At 33.8% G+C, this 16,189-nt stretch overlaps 1 protein-coding gene across 19 annotated transcripts in view; it reads right to left on the bottom strand.

The window, feature by feature from the left end:
- The window catches only part of LOC138701967 (uncharacterized), a 1,800,590-nt gene that overhangs the window by 765,506 nt on the left and 1,018,895 nt on the right, over positions 1-16,189 (bottom strand). The gene's annotated exons all lie outside the window — the stretch shown is intronic.

Genomic DNA, 16,189 nt, shown 5'->3' on the forward strand with positions numbered 1-16,189 from the left:
TCTTCGTTGTGTACCTTTCTTCATTCTCCTGTAACTTCATCCCTCTTAGCCTCAAATATTTTCCTAAGAACCTTATTCTCAAACACCCTTAACCTCTGTTCCTCTCTCAAAGTGACAGTCCAAGTTTCACAACCATACAGAACAACTGGTAACTGTTTTATAAATTCTAACTTTCAGCTTTTTTGGGAGCAGACTGGATGACGAAATCTTCTCTACAGAATAATAACAGGCATTTCTCATATTTATTCTGCGTTTAATTTCTTCCAGAGTGTCATTCATATTTGTTACCGTTGCTCTAAAATAATACTGAAATGCAGTATGGTAAAATGTATGAGAAAATATTAAGATGTTGAAAAGCGACCCGGAAATGTTCACAGAGATAATGTGAATGAATGAATGAATGAATGAATGAATGAATGAATGAATGAATGAATGAATGAATGAATGAATGAATGAATGAATGAATGAATGAAGTGCATTTATTGATACACTATTATACAAACTCATGCACACAAGATCCTTCGCACGAGCCCGTACGGCCATTCGTGCTGTAACTATGCACAGTTTGAATCTTCAAAGAAAACAAAAATCAGAGATAACCCACAAGTTGCGAGCTTCCTTGACATCGACTAAATAGTTTGAAAATGCCGTCTGTATGCGACAGCGTTTTCTCATGAACTTCTTGGGAATTTTGTTCTTATTCTGTATCTTAGAGTAAATTCGTTATGGAATATTGCGCATTAAATATAATAATTCTTAATAGAGAAATGACTGATCTTCGTTTGAAATCAAAAAAACAAAACAGCGATTCATTCCAAAACAAATTTGTTTTTCCATAACTTTTTCTAAGGTGGAATATTTTCCTGCGTACCAAGCGAGAAGGTTAGTCTACAGCATTGCTCCTAATGAAAGTTGTGTCGATGCAGCCCGCAATGCATTCGTTAGTTAAAAAGCTGCATTTGTTCATTCAAGACCCAGATTATGCTTCTGCTACAACATTGATCAAATAGAGTGCGCAACCTATAATTATTACATTGTTGGGTCCATCCTCATTTGTTTCTGTATTATAAGACGTAGTGTGCACCGCAGCATTTCCTGAAATAATGTGAATTTATTAAAAACGTTTATTAACGATAAATGAAGTTCTCTTTTCCGAGGATGAAAATTAATTTTGAAAAAAAAAAGTCGTTCTAGACGTTCTAGAATGACCATAGGCCTATACAGTTCTACTTATGCCTATCTATGTGAACAATTGTTTTATTTAATGAAATTTATCAAATCAGAGCGCAGGTCCCAGACCGAATGAATGAATGAATGAATGAATGAATGAATGAATTAATTAATTAATTAATTAATGAGATAAATGGGAGGAGAAACTTTAGAAGCACGTGAAAACACGTTCTTGCAAGGGAGTTGGGGCTATGAAAAACTGAATATGTGAGCTCCAAGCCTGTTGGCCACTTGTCTCACTTTCTGCTGTGGGCCTATGCATTCAGAGTATACACTTTTCTGGTAACATGTTAGAGATGCTGATGGCTTATAAAGACAGTTCTCACTTGTTGCCCTGCGAGCTCTACAAATGTAAGATGATGTAGGCTAAGGACTTGTAAGCTATACCGCCTAAATACTAATAAACTGCCTCAAGATTGCAGTTAGGGCTGGGAACGGAACGGTTCGGTTCGAAGCAAGTACTGTGACGTCATTACTCGGTTGATCCGAGTACAGTACCGAGTACAAATTTGTGGCAGCAGATTTAAAATTTGGATTGAGTTGATTTTAGAACGTACTTTGAAAGTGAAACCAGCGTATTTTAAAAGCGTTGTAGTAAAGCGCTTTCACTTTGCGAATTGACGAGAAAAAAAGTGCTTTGCTTCACTTCACTTCACTGCAAAATGGCGGGTGCATATTTTATTTGAGTGATTATAGTTATTTGCGGAGTTATTTTATACGAACGGCCTATTTAACCTTCAGTGTTGTATATATGACAGACGAAATAAAATTGATAAAATAATTTGTAATACTAACGGCTAATAAGTTAACATTTGAGGTAAACGTCAAACGCTGCAGATAAGTAAAAAGGAAGATAGAAAGTCACGGGCTCCATAAAGCGCTGCCTAAAACATTTAAAAAAAATAACACATAGAATTATTTATTATTACGGAAAGTGTATAAAATAATCAATAAAACGTGGAACTTTTAACTGAAGAACATAATGCTTATTTATTTCATAACATGCGTAGCCTTTCATACAACCGTGTTCTCTTTGGTAAAGAGTAATATTAGCTATTGATAAATCAAAGAAATTAGCTAACATAAATCATATAAATAAATACAAATAAAATGATGACTAATGAGATAACATAAATCCTATAAACACAAAAAAAATGTAATGCACTTCCTTTTTTAACATATTTCAATATTAATCAAACACTCTAATATAATAATAATAATAATAATAATAATAATAATAATAATAATAATAATAATAATAATAATATTTATTATTTAAGTACGATTTTCGAGAAACATTGAATGGTGGCATGAAAAGTTGGACATGTACCAGAAAAACCTGTCAGTTCGCAGTCTGTAAGTTGGATAGAAAGTTGTATCGCCACGGAGGAAAAAGGGCTACTGATTGCAAGTGTTTAAAATTTAAATCCGAAGGGAACTGGTGCTTGACCTCCATGGATTTGAGTTCAGATGGGAGGGAATAGAGCTGTACTTTCTTTAAGGAAGGAATGAAACTGTATATTTAGTACAGAATCGGACAACTCCGCCAGAAACTTGCCCTAACCAGGATTTGAACTCGGGCCGCTCGTTTCACAGTCGGACATCCTAACCGCTAATCCACAGCGGTGGCTCAGCTAAGCTCATACTTCACCTCCAGTTAAAGTCCTGGTTTTAATTTTTTTCCCGATTAGCCTACAAGCGACATTTCAGTAAATGTACGCATTTACCAGACATGACCCTGAACTTCTCACCATGTGGCAAACAATGAGCAATGAGAATTTTTTTTCCGTCGCGGGATTGTTTTAATATACTAGGCCTAAATATAGTGACAAACCACCCCACGCGGACCGCGGGTTATTCACCCCACAGCTGCATACACAAGTGCAATAGCTCAATGCTTCTTTTGCATTCGGTGCACATGCCAGGAGTGGAAGAAAAACTGTTGTTAATATTACTCACGTTTCTCCTGACTTTGAGAGTAAGGAAATGGAATGTGCAGAGACTGCAATCACAGCTTAAGAGAAAACAAAACCTTATGCTATGTAACTCAATGTCAGTTCTTGAACTTAAAATAACGATATTAAATTGTTTCCAACGCAACAATATTACAATGAACATGTCTTTAGAACAAATTTAAACCAGAAAATATTAAGAGCAACAGTTTCCGAAGGGAAATATTTATTTAAGATTAAATATCCTATGATAATAATTTAGAAGTAGCCCTTCCAGTCAGAGACATAGATCTTAACCGAAAGAGATAAAAGACGTTTCAGAAATGAAATTTCTAAGATCAGTGGTAGAATATTCTTTATTACAGCACAAGAGGAATGAAGAAATCAGAAAAGAATTAGGGATAACACAAAGGTTAACAAATCAACGAAATAGGTATGAGTGGGCAACTCGTGCTCTCAAAGTGTCAACACAACCTCAGTGCAGGTAGAACGGAGTCTGTACTAACTGTAGTGTCTGTATGCGGTTCTTGGAAGACACAAGTTCGTTCGCGTCTGCAGTAAGTGGCGGCTCGTTTTAAGTGAACAACAATATAATTCCCAGATCATTTCCTTTAGTGATGAGTTGAAAGAGAAAGAGTTTTTTTTATTAAGAAGGAAGGTAAAGCTTGTACCGGGACATCACTTTATTTTTACTAACATTTTTAACATTAACCTGGCTATACTCGGAAACACTGTTACCCCCCTTCAATTACAGGAGTTCGGAGTTGCTAGTGCAATATGTAAACAAATCATTTTACTAGCTATAGGAGGAGAGAAAAGTAGTGTATCCATTTATGTGACAGGGAAATATTGTATTACGATTTTCAGTTTGGTCATTACTTTACAGTATTTTATCAAAAAACAGTAGAATAGTAACAATTTTTTTTCACAAACTCAAGTCTTCAGGCGGTTATATACATTATGCAATGTCTACTTTATTCAGCATATTACTAACCTAATTTATTCCTGAGAATTTTGTGAGCACTTCCGTAAGAAACCCCCATTTTCTACACCTAACTTCTTGAGCGACTTATTAGGACCTCGCTGCATCCTTCCTCTAGCATCTTCTACAGCATCTTCTGTCACCTTTGGTGGCCATCTTACACTTTTCTTCCTGTCTGTACACTCTGTTGCTCTAAATTTATCTACCAGATTAATGACATTTCTACGAAAATATTCCGTAATGATATAATCAGGAAATTGTGAAAAGAGAAAACAAGAAAAACTGTTGTTCACATTCGGTTACATTGTAATTCCTGTTTCCATCATCGTCCTTCATACCTACATATAGTAAAACAAAACTCTTGTTTAAATAATGTTGTTAAGTACCGTACCATATTATAGGGTACCGTACTTTCGGTAACTCTAATCTTCACTTGTGCTCAGTCCACACAGATAAATTCAGTTATGCTACACACCATACCTGTGTGAAAATAAACTTCAATAATATAAGCTCTTTCTTCTATAGAAAACGCAACATATTTCTGAAACACACTGTACAGTACTTTGTACTGTTTACTTCACTGCTAGAAACAGCGGCCGTAAGTTTGTGTGACTGACGTTAGCAAGGACATTTGTGAAAGTACATTCAGAAACGTAGGTACAACAAAAATTGAAGTAAAAATAAAATGATGTCGCTGTATTATGTTCTATTACACTTTCTTACGCATGACATTTTATGTTACAAATAAATACAGTGAAGTTTTCAGTAAAGAAATACTGCCTAGATCTGCTTTAGAACAGCTAAAGGTAAAAATGATATATCAAACCGTTAGCACGTTGTGCGTGCGAGTTACAGAATTGCACGACATATGATCGACTAGCTAAGAGCATTTATGGATAAATTTGAAATGTGCAGTATCATGTAGAACATAGACAACTTCACTTTCTTTGACTATAAACTATCTTGAAGAGTGATAAGAAAATCTTCTTATCAATATAAGATCCTACTTCAAGACCTACAGCAGAATTCACTGGTAGGCTACGTTTGGACAAACAGTGACAATTGACAAGGAATCGAGATTTTTCTGAAATCCTTTTGGCTTACAGTCAATAGAAGATCCTGAAAGTTTATAACTTGAATTGATAAAGCTACATAACAGCACGCCACTCATATTCCAGCGAAATCAGGAATCGAACTGTTCGTAATTCTGCCTAAGTCAGAATTTCCAAATACACTCTTTGCTTCCATAATGTGCTTGAGGTAGAGTTTAATACAAGAAAGAAGTGTAAAAGCTTACAATGTACAGAAAGAGCTCAGAAGTAAGTTCATTTTATTTGCCGTGACATGTAAAAAATACTTCCTTGAATTTGTGATTGTTTGCGAATACAGACTATTGCCTTTCAGAGATTAGAGGAATACTCTTTAATGTAAAAAGACATGTAAATTCTAGCGTTGTATATTTAAAGTCAGACATATAAGTAATAAGAAATATTAACAAATAGTATAATAATAAATGAGTGTTGCAGCTATATTTGTTGTATCTTGAAAAGGATGCATTCAGTTTGTGTTTCCAGTACTAAACTAATTTACAAGACTAGGAAATTATATAATTTTGTTATGTGTGTTTAGGTACAGTATATCTAAAATTACTATAATTTTTGTATTATGCGTCATTCTGAAATTCAAATCATGGAGTAGATATCACGACGACCTGCATGAGCCGCCAGAGCGCACCGCGGCAGTGAACTGCTTTTGCAGCGAAATTACAAACAACTTGTAACTGCTGCGGCTGGCTCCGTCTGTCTTTCTCTCTTTCAAGAATTTTTTTAGCACTTTGTGAGAACGAGTTGCCCATCCATGGCAATAGTTATATGGAACATCTAGAAAGGATGGAGGATCACCAAATTCTGAAGAAAGCTTTCCAGTATGCTCGAAGAGGAAGAAGAAATATTAGACGTCCTAAGTTTCGTTGGAGAGAACAGTTTTAACGGGGACGGAACGCGCCTACCGGGTCAACCTGTGATGTTGATGATGATGATGAATATTATAGAAAATCAGCTAGTTTTAATTATCTATTTACCTACATATTTAAAAGCAAGATTTCATATTCAACAAGGAACAATTTTAAGTCCAATATTACTTTTTATGCCAATACGTTATAGGTTTGGAAGTGAAAACCGAAAAAAAAAACGAAGTAGTAGTATGTATGATTATGTCTCGTGACCAGAACATAGCACGAAATGGAAATATTAAAATTGGAAATTTATCCTTTGAAAAGATGGAAAAATTCAAATATCTTGGAGCAACATTAACCTAAATATGAATGACACTAGAGAGGAAATTAAACGCAGAATAAATATGAGAAATATCTGTTATTATTCGGTTGAGAAGCTTTTGTCGTCCAGTCTGCTCTCAAAAATTTCAAAGTTAGAATTTATAAAACAGTTATATTACCGGTTGTTCTGTATTGTTGTGAAAATTGGACTCTCATTTTGAGAGAGGAACAGAGGTTAAGGGTGTGCTTAAGAAAATAAGCCATAAGGCCTTCTCTTCTCTTAACCAATACAATAGCGACATACATATTTAAATTATGAATATTTACAATACACTAAAGATTCTACAACAGTAACTTTGTGTTAAATTTTAACGACTAGTACATGTTTATTTAATTTGAGATAAAACCTATATGAAAAAGTAATAGGCCTAACTTAATTTATGAGCTAATGTAATTCAATTCAATCTATTATAAAATGTAAAGAATGATAGTATAATTAAGTTAATATTTCTTTTGACTGCATTTTTTTAAGTTTCTTTTATTTCAGCGAACTACATTCTGTCACTCGTTATTAGGCCTACTGTAGATTAATTGCACTGATGTAGGCCCTATAATATTTCTTGTAGTTTTATTGTATTTCTAGTGGTGTGGAAGAGAAGGCCTGATGGCCTTAACTTCACCAGAATAAATAAATAAATAAATAAATAAATAAATAAATAAATAAATAAATAAATAAATAAATAAATAAATAAATAAATAAATAAATACATGAATGAATGAGTGAATAAATAAATGAATAAATAAATGCATGAGTGAATAAATAAATAAGTAAATAAATAAATAAATAAATAAGTAATAAATGAATAAGTAAATAAATAAATAAGTAAATAAATAAATTCTTGAAAGGTACTCTGATATTTAGTTTCAAAATATCCTATCACTACTAGTTTTTTTTTTTTTTTGTAAGAGGTAAAGACGCGTATTTCATTATTTCGTTACTAATTTCATGCATCAGTCAACAGGTCATCGAATAAAATGTAGAATTTTAGAATGAAATGGACATCGGCTGGAATGATGATGATCTTATAAATGGCAAAATCTTAGGCACCGACATCAACTGCAATTTTGTCCGCCACAAGTGTCATTACTTATTTCTCAAATTAAAATCATAGGCGTAACAGAACTAAAACTTCGGACCGCCTACGTGACAGATTGATGGTGAAAAAAATACTCATCATATAGCAATCCGTGGCGTGACAACCTATGAAGGGCCAAATCCGACCAGCCGACTGCTGACCTCACGTCCACATGCCTCAGTAGCGGTGAACGATCATCCAACCAGAACAGAGGTAACGTGTGGTCGGGACGATTATATCCCCAGGAGTTATACCTAGCCGTCATTCAAGTAGGCTACTTCGCTTGCTTGATGTACGTGAGTCGTGCAGTTAAGGCGATGCGCTACTGAAAACCACAATTTTTTAGCTAGAGAGTTGAATCTTTTACTGAATATGCGTATTAATATCATAATCATACATTGTAAATTTAAATCTTTTCTCACAAACACTTAAAAAAATTAAACTTATTTTGTTTTTGTTATTTAATTTTCTTAGTGAAAATTCTATTTCTAACAAAATCTAATTTTTTTCTTAACTGCATATCGTGCAATGGAGCATTAGCAATGTCCCACTCTAATTTGTTCATTTGTAAAAAAAAATAATTTCTTCAATATTCAAATATCAATAAAAAAGCTGCTTTATGTATACAGTAGAACCTCTATTATCCGTAGTAATGAAGGGGGTAGGCTGAACGGTTAATCGAAAAAATCGGATAATCCGTAAAATAAAAGATTTTCGTAAATTTAGTAAATAATAGCCTATTTACACTTTCTTAATTCCCTTCGCTATGTTGCGTTTAACATGCTAGATAGTGGATCAAAAGTTCACTAATTTAAGTCTGGTTATCAAATACTACGTGTTTTTAAGGGCAAGGAAATTCCTTGAATTGACTGTCTATGGAAAGATATGAGTAGTGGAGGTCCGATGTTGTAGCTTTACACACTTCATACACTCCAATCTGGTATTCTGATGCGATTTCAGCCACGGTTTTTCTTTCCACAAACCGCTTAAATTTTACACTTTTTTTTTCGGTTCTTAGCACAATGAGATTTCTTTTGACACCCGTAGAAAACATTTCATATAAAAGTTATACAGTACGACAATTCGAAAAATAGACCATCCTGTAGGCCTATAAGGGGAAAGGCTTGTAATAACACTCTATAGAAAAAATAACGTGCTAATACAATGTACAGTAATTAATTTATTTCTGCAGCAAAAAAAGCGAGAGAAAGACAGACGGTTAACCCATCAATCGGTTAATAGGATAGCGGATAATCGGGGTTCTACTGAATTCTATAGCAATAAGAATATGCCGAGTACAGCCAATCAAATGTTTCGTTTCACAACAGAGATATTAATGAATAAATATGCCAAATTTCATCACTCTAGCTTTAACCACTGAGAAATAAAATGAATACTTGTCGTTGAAAACGTAGAAAATTTATTTTTTGAGATAATTAAATTTAAAGTTTTGGTTAGGTTACAAATAACTTGTACATTAACACAACTTTTACCAATTACATAAAAGTATACTTATAATTAATATATTGAGATAAAATTTCCATGAAACCATACATTTTAGCGCGAAAATTAAAAAAAATTATAACATTTCTCAAAATTTGACTATTTTCAGAAGCGCATCGCCTTAAAAAAATCCAGTAATAGGCTACTTAACCTTGCAGGCTCCTGGGACAAAGTACTGTCCTTATTCATCACGTTGATGGATGGGCACTGGTCAAATACACTGCGCACTGACCGAAATTACATGAGAAAGTTACCCATAAAATAGAATTGTCAAATCAAAATAAGAAGGCAACTCAATCCAACGAAGATGACTAATAGAACAACACCATTCAAAAATTTCTCACAGTCTCCGAGTAGTGCAGGAGACATATGGGTACGAAATCCGGTTGGCCTCCTCCGGCATTGAGTTACACAAACACATGACTGATCTCTTTATAAGGCCGCCTTCCATTTTTGGAAACGAGGCTAGGCAAATCGCAAGAGCTGGGATTTTGCTCCAGCTAGATGATAGCACGTACGACCGCCCGGTTCTCGGAATGCAGCATCACCAAACGCTGCGAAAGGAAAATGGCCACTTTCCTTTCTCGGAACTCGTCATGTCTCTATTTATATCTACTGTACCTGTTATCATGGTGTTTCACTACAGCAAAAGCGTGGGACGGAAACAGAAAGTGAACAGCAGTGACAGCGTCAAGTCCTTTCGCCAAAATGTCCTTTTTTCCTTCGCTAAAATTTCTTATTCCACATCCGAATTTTCCTCGATTTAACACTCTCTCCTCACTGATGAAGTTACCTGCGATACGATATGGGCGAATTTTAATCTTCGTTGTTGCTTCAATAATAATAATAATAATAATAATAATAATAATAATAATAATAATAATAATAATAATAATAATAATTTATTTTAGCTGGCAGAGTTAAGGCCGTAAGGCCTTCTCTTCCACTCAACCAGCAAAAAGTGTATATACATATGCATGAACTTACAAAGAATTCAACAATTTGATTAAGTGAGAGTTACATGTATACAAGAGTTATTTACGAATTAAACAACAAAATACTATGAACTATTAATTAAACACTGAAATAAACTGTGTAGCAGAATTAAGCTAAAATACATAGAATGTTAATATATTTCAAATAATATTAGATAATACAAAGAGATTATTATGAGACAATTTTGAAAATACAGCACAATCAGGATGATGTCTAAAGAATGAAGTAACAATGTAGTCAGTGATAGCTTAAATCAGTAAGATTGGAGTGAAATGCTAATAAGGTTATCTTTTAAGCTGTTTTTAAAGGTGTTTATTGTCTTGCAGCCCCTAATACTTTGTGGCAAGGAATTCCATTGACGCGAGGTGGATACTGTAAAAGATGATGAATAACAAGATGTTCTATGAAGAGGTATACTTAGCGTGCCACAGATAAGTGATCTGGTATTTACGTCGTGGTTAGAGTATAGATAAGAGAAACGAGACGGAAGGTAATTTGGTGTTGAGGTGTGCAGAATTCGATAGAGTAGAGACAAAGAGTGTAAAGTTCTGCGTTCTTTAAGTCGGAGCCACGAAAGACTTGCGAAGGACGGTGATATGTGATCATATCGTCGGATGTTGCACACGTATCTGACGCACATATTCTGAGCTCGCTGTAACTTGACTGACAATTCAGAGCTTAGGTCACTTAACAAAACGTCACAATAATCGAAGTGCGGCATTACTAGGATTTGTACTAGGGTAAGTTTTAGTTGCTGGGGCAAGAAGCTTCTCAATCGACTCAAACAGTGAATGGAGGAACAGATTTTTTTTTATCGTTTCTTTAACTTGAAAATTCCAACTTAGATTGTTATCAAAAAAGAAGCCAAGATTTTTTACGACAGATAATTACCAAGGACAAATACTGAATCCCACAAAAATTCCCCAGTTTTCCAAATGTTACAGTTATACAATAAATTACATCCCCATCCGAATGCTGATATTTTCAATATGAATTTGTCTAGATCAGAATTATTTGTTATCATATTTTACAAAAAATCATCTCGAACTGTGATATTAATATTTTTTGAGGTTACCTCTGTTTATGACGTCAATTTATATTCAGCATTTTAACATCTGTAAACGACTCTCACAAGTCAGTGATGATCATCTCCTTCTTGTCAGGAATCTTGAAGAGGAGAACAAAACTGCTCTCAATAGCCTGAAAATTCCTGAAGCCAGCATAACACCTCGAACTACTGGCAGACATCTGCGTGATGAATTCGGAAAGAGTTCGTTTGAATCCTGGTGTCAGTTACCTCATAAGGGGAAAGGTGTAGTCATCTCTGAAGAATGTCCAAGAGCCAATTCATGGGTTAGCACCAAAAAGAATTTGTCGTCTTCGGAATATATTAACGCAATCAAGATGTCTTGCAACCTTACTGCAGTGCGCTCCGTTCCTGGCAGAGCTTTCAGCACGACCCGTTGCCGTCAACCTGGCTGCAACGAGACAGAAACTCTTGGCCACGTGTTGGGCTTTTGTCGGAAAGGAGAGTTATTGCGTAACAACAGGCATCATAGAGTCCGTGGAGCTATCGCCTGTCTTCTTCGGAACAAGGGTTGGGAAGTTCGTGAAGAGGTCCACTGTATTCCTGAAGACGACTCTCACAGAAGAGCGGATATAATAGCAATAAACAGCCAACAACAAAAGACTATTATTATAGATCCAACTATGGAGAGAGATCTAAACCAAGCTCATCAGGTTGATCAGGAAAAGAGGGCCATTTATGAACCTTGTATTCCCTACCTTAGTGCTAAGTATAACATCCCTCTCTTCAATTGGCCAGTGACAGGTTTATTTTTTGGTGCTCGGAGTTCTTTACCAAAATTTACATATAATTTTTTAAAACAATTATCAATATCATCTTTTGAAATTCAAAATATCATCTCGCAAATTGTTAAAGATTCCCTGCAGATTATACAGTTTCATTTATACCACTCAGAAGACCTTAATTAAGGATATGCTAATTTTAAATAAAATCTTTTATTTATAAGTATAATTTTAAAGTCATCGTCTAAGATTATATTTTATAATTGATAATCAATGGTGCTTAATTATTACATTTTTATTTTTATAACAATATTCATATTTAATTGATTATATTTGTTTGCTATTAATTTCCGGATCCTCGTGGTCATCCTTAATTAAGGCCGGACGAGTTATTTCTCTCTCTCTCTTTAACAAATGAACTCAGTATAAAGATCACTGCTTACATTAACAAGGCACATGACTTTCGGAATTACTATTTTACTATGATTCCGAAGGCCGTGATGACTTAATTGGGAATTAAATTAACTGACTTTATTTTAAATGCAGAGGCTTATTAGTTTGGTGAAATGCAAACGAATTAAGTATGATTTAACTTAGGTATTTAACTTAAATTACAATTAAGTTAGTTAATTGTGGATTAGTAACATGTTGGTTAGATCGGATCTCAATCCTGTCGATTTGTACATGTTTCATTCAATTTTTTTTTTTACATTGTTGTGTTTTCCACCATGTTATTTTCTACTAATTGTGTTCGTATATCTCTGTTTTGAATTCGATCTCCTCTTGCCATTACAATCAGGTGTCGGAAGAATCCTATATAGGTTTTTCTAATATGGACTTATCTTTAGATTTTAATGTCCATGTGTTTCACTTGCATATTTCAGTACAGGAGTTGAAGAAATGTTACGTACAGGTATTATAAGTACGTCTTCTCTCATCTTTTGTTGGTCGATAGCTCCAATTTATCACTTTTTATTACATTATTCAAATTAGTTGTTGGTCATAGTAGATCTTCTTTGTCCTCCAACAAAATTTAGTCTTCTGTGAATAGGGTGGTACTTATCAAATTATCATTTAGGAAGATACCTATAGGTTTGTGTATTTTCCACTCTTGTATTATGCTACACACAATACAACCGAAGTAAGACGTATAGAAAAATGCTTGTAACTTTGCTATTTTTAATTTTTATAAAGAAAATATATAAACAGAAATTGTAGGGTGGGGGATTTATAAAAATAAGTTGTAGGGTAGGGAATAAAAAAAAAAGGAATATTTTGAACGTGTTTTCAAAAACTATGAGTTTCATTTATAAAATCTATGCCAACGAATCCTTTTTAACAGCACCATCTACTTATTTTTTTTTTTTTAATTTTTGTATTCAGTGTTGCTGAAAACATTAAACAATTTCCAAAACAGTCTTGTACATTGTTTGACAGTGAATGGGGGGTTATTTTGCACAGCTTCTGTGAGCTGATACCAACACGTGACACAATTAAAACACTTTAAAATTATTTTTAATGTTTCATTTTTTAAATGCTAGAACTATGCTTTGTATTAATACAGGAGTTAATTTTCATTGATGCATATACATTTTTAAATCATCAGTGTGGTTTTTATGCATAAAAATGTTTTAGTATTTTGTAAGTTTTGAGATCTGAAGAATCTAAAAATAGAAAAATAAGTAGGGCCTATATGGTGCTATTAGAAAATCAGATTCCTTCACACGTCCTTTATAAATAAAAATAATGTTCCTTATATTCCTTTTTTCACACCCTACAATTTATTTTATATATATAGGGTCTCTTCATAAAATTAAAAATAGGACAGCTACAAGCAGTGTCCCTTATTACTCACGCGGTATATAGGCTAATGGTATAAGATAATTCTACGTCCTTGTTATAGACCATTGTTTATTAAATGTATTGAGCTCCTTTCCTTTTACATTTAATGTATTTTTTTATTTTCGGTTCTCTTTATAATGACTTAATTGAATTTATTGAAATCATTAACAATTAATACTTCTGTATCAGCGTATCTGTCATAAGTTTCTTCAGCCAACTCTTATCATATGCCTTCCTATAATCTATAAACAATAAATATGTCCGTAGTCCGTAGATTGTATTCGCATCTTTTCTCCAATACACCTGACAGTTTTATCATACATACAACACATGTATTCCTACAAGACAGTGTGGTAATGGAATTAATCGAATCTTATATAAATCAAACTGACCAAAATATTGTATGTATTCAGTTTAATGATAAATTTATTATGCTGGTTAATACGTTAAATGCTGAAAACGTAATTATTATTTTATATTTATCGTTTAGATTTTGGTTATTCTTTATCTTAAATTTAGATAAGGATCGTAGTGTTAACGGCCATGTTAATTTTTTAATCGTTAACACTAATGCACAGATTAAGTATATAAAAGTCAAAATAATAAATAAGATACAGAAAATATAAAAAAGTACAACAAAAATGACTGAACAATAAATCATGAACAAATTCATAAAAACTAAAAGCATAATCCGGCATTAAATTTGTCGCATATATACTTGTTTAACTGTCTGAATATTCTATATTTGCAATTCATTTGTTTCTTTTGGTAAATGTTCCAAACTTTTGTTTAAAATGCCGAACCCTGAAATTTCCCCGAATTTGAGGCAAAGTGCTCCATATTTATCTTTTCCCTGTTCTGTATAAATGCTGAAAAAGTTCCCAAAAGAAAAGGGGGTAGGAATTTTTTCGACTCTTGTAACAGCAACAGTAAATGTTGTTTTATTTCTTCACTGGACATTTATTTAAAATATATGCATGTATTGTATCGTACATTAAATATTAGATAATAATAATAATAATAATAATAATAATAATAATAATAATAATAATAATAATAACAAATATTACATTCATATTAGGCCTATATTATCTAGTTGAAAATGTAGAAACCAAATAAAAAAAATTATAACGGAGTATTTTACAGGCAGTGAATAGCTTTATATATTTGGGTGAGTCTACTACATGAACAAATATAACTGACATTTTTAGCATTTGCTAATGACATAAACGTCATAGTGAGACCAGAAGGAAATATTAGGAAGATCTAAGGCTTTAAAATCAACTCGTAGGCCTATACTACGGATGTCTGTATTCAGACAATGGGAGGAGTGATAGTAGGAGGAAGAAGAATTAAGTGCATAAGATTTGCTGATGATATGGCCTTATTAGCAGAAGGGGCGACGATACTAAGGGATATGTTACTGGAGCTAAATGACATCTGTGAACAGTATGGAATGAAGATAAATGCAAACAAGATGAAGACAGTTCCGTGAAAATCCCGCAAAGGCAAACATAAATCAAGACACAATATCTGAACAGAATTTATCATCATCGTCATCGTCATCGTCATCGTCATCGTCATCATTTCGGGTTTGGCTGCTTGGTCCATTCCGTCCCCAATGTCTAGCTATGATTCCTCCGAGTTCTTTAAAATCCACTTGTAGGTAAGTAAATAAGTAAGTAATAGTAGTAGTGCCGATTTTATTTAACGACACTTTCAGTAGGAGAGGTTATTCAGTGTCAGATCTAACGCAGACGAGAAATGACAGTAAAGATTCTGCTTTGGAGCTTCTTCCAGGGTTAGAATTATTTCTTATTTACCTACTGGCTTTTAAGGAACCCGGAGGTTCATTGCCACCCTCACATAATCCCGCCATTGGTCCCTATCCTGAGCAAGATTCATCCAGCCTCTATCATCATATCCAACCTCCCTCAAATCCATTTTAATATTATCTTCCCATCTACGTCTCGGCCTCCCTAAAAATCTTTTTCCCTCCGGCCTCCCAACTAACACTCTATATGCATTTCTGGTTTCTCCCATACGTGCTACATGCCCTGCTCATCTCAAACGTCTGGATTTAATGTTCCTAATTATATCAGGTGAAGAATATAATGCGTGCTGTTCTGTGTTGTGTAACTTTCTCCATTCTCCTGTAACTTCATCCCGCTTAGCCCCAAATATTTTCCTAAGCACCTTATTCTCAAACACCCTTAACCTATGTTCCTCTCTCAAAGTGAGAGTCCAAGTTTCACAACCATAAAGAACAACCGGTAATATAACTGTGTTATAATTTCTAACTTTCAGATTTTTTGACAGCAGACTGGATGATAAAAGCTACTCAACCGAATAATAACAGGCATTTCCCATATTTATTCTGTGTTTAATTTCCTCCCGAGTATCATTTATATTTGTTACTGTTGCTCCAAGATATTTGAACTTCTCCACCTCTTCAAAAGATAAA

The sequence above is a fragment of the Periplaneta americana genome, chromosome 6 (genome assembly GCF_040183065.1).
Source record: "Periplaneta americana isolate PAMFEO1 chromosome 6, P.americana_PAMFEO1_priV1, whole genome shotgun sequence".
NCBI classification, from domain to species: Eukaryota; Metazoa; Arthropoda; class Insecta; order Blattodea; family Blattidae; genus Periplaneta; species Periplaneta americana.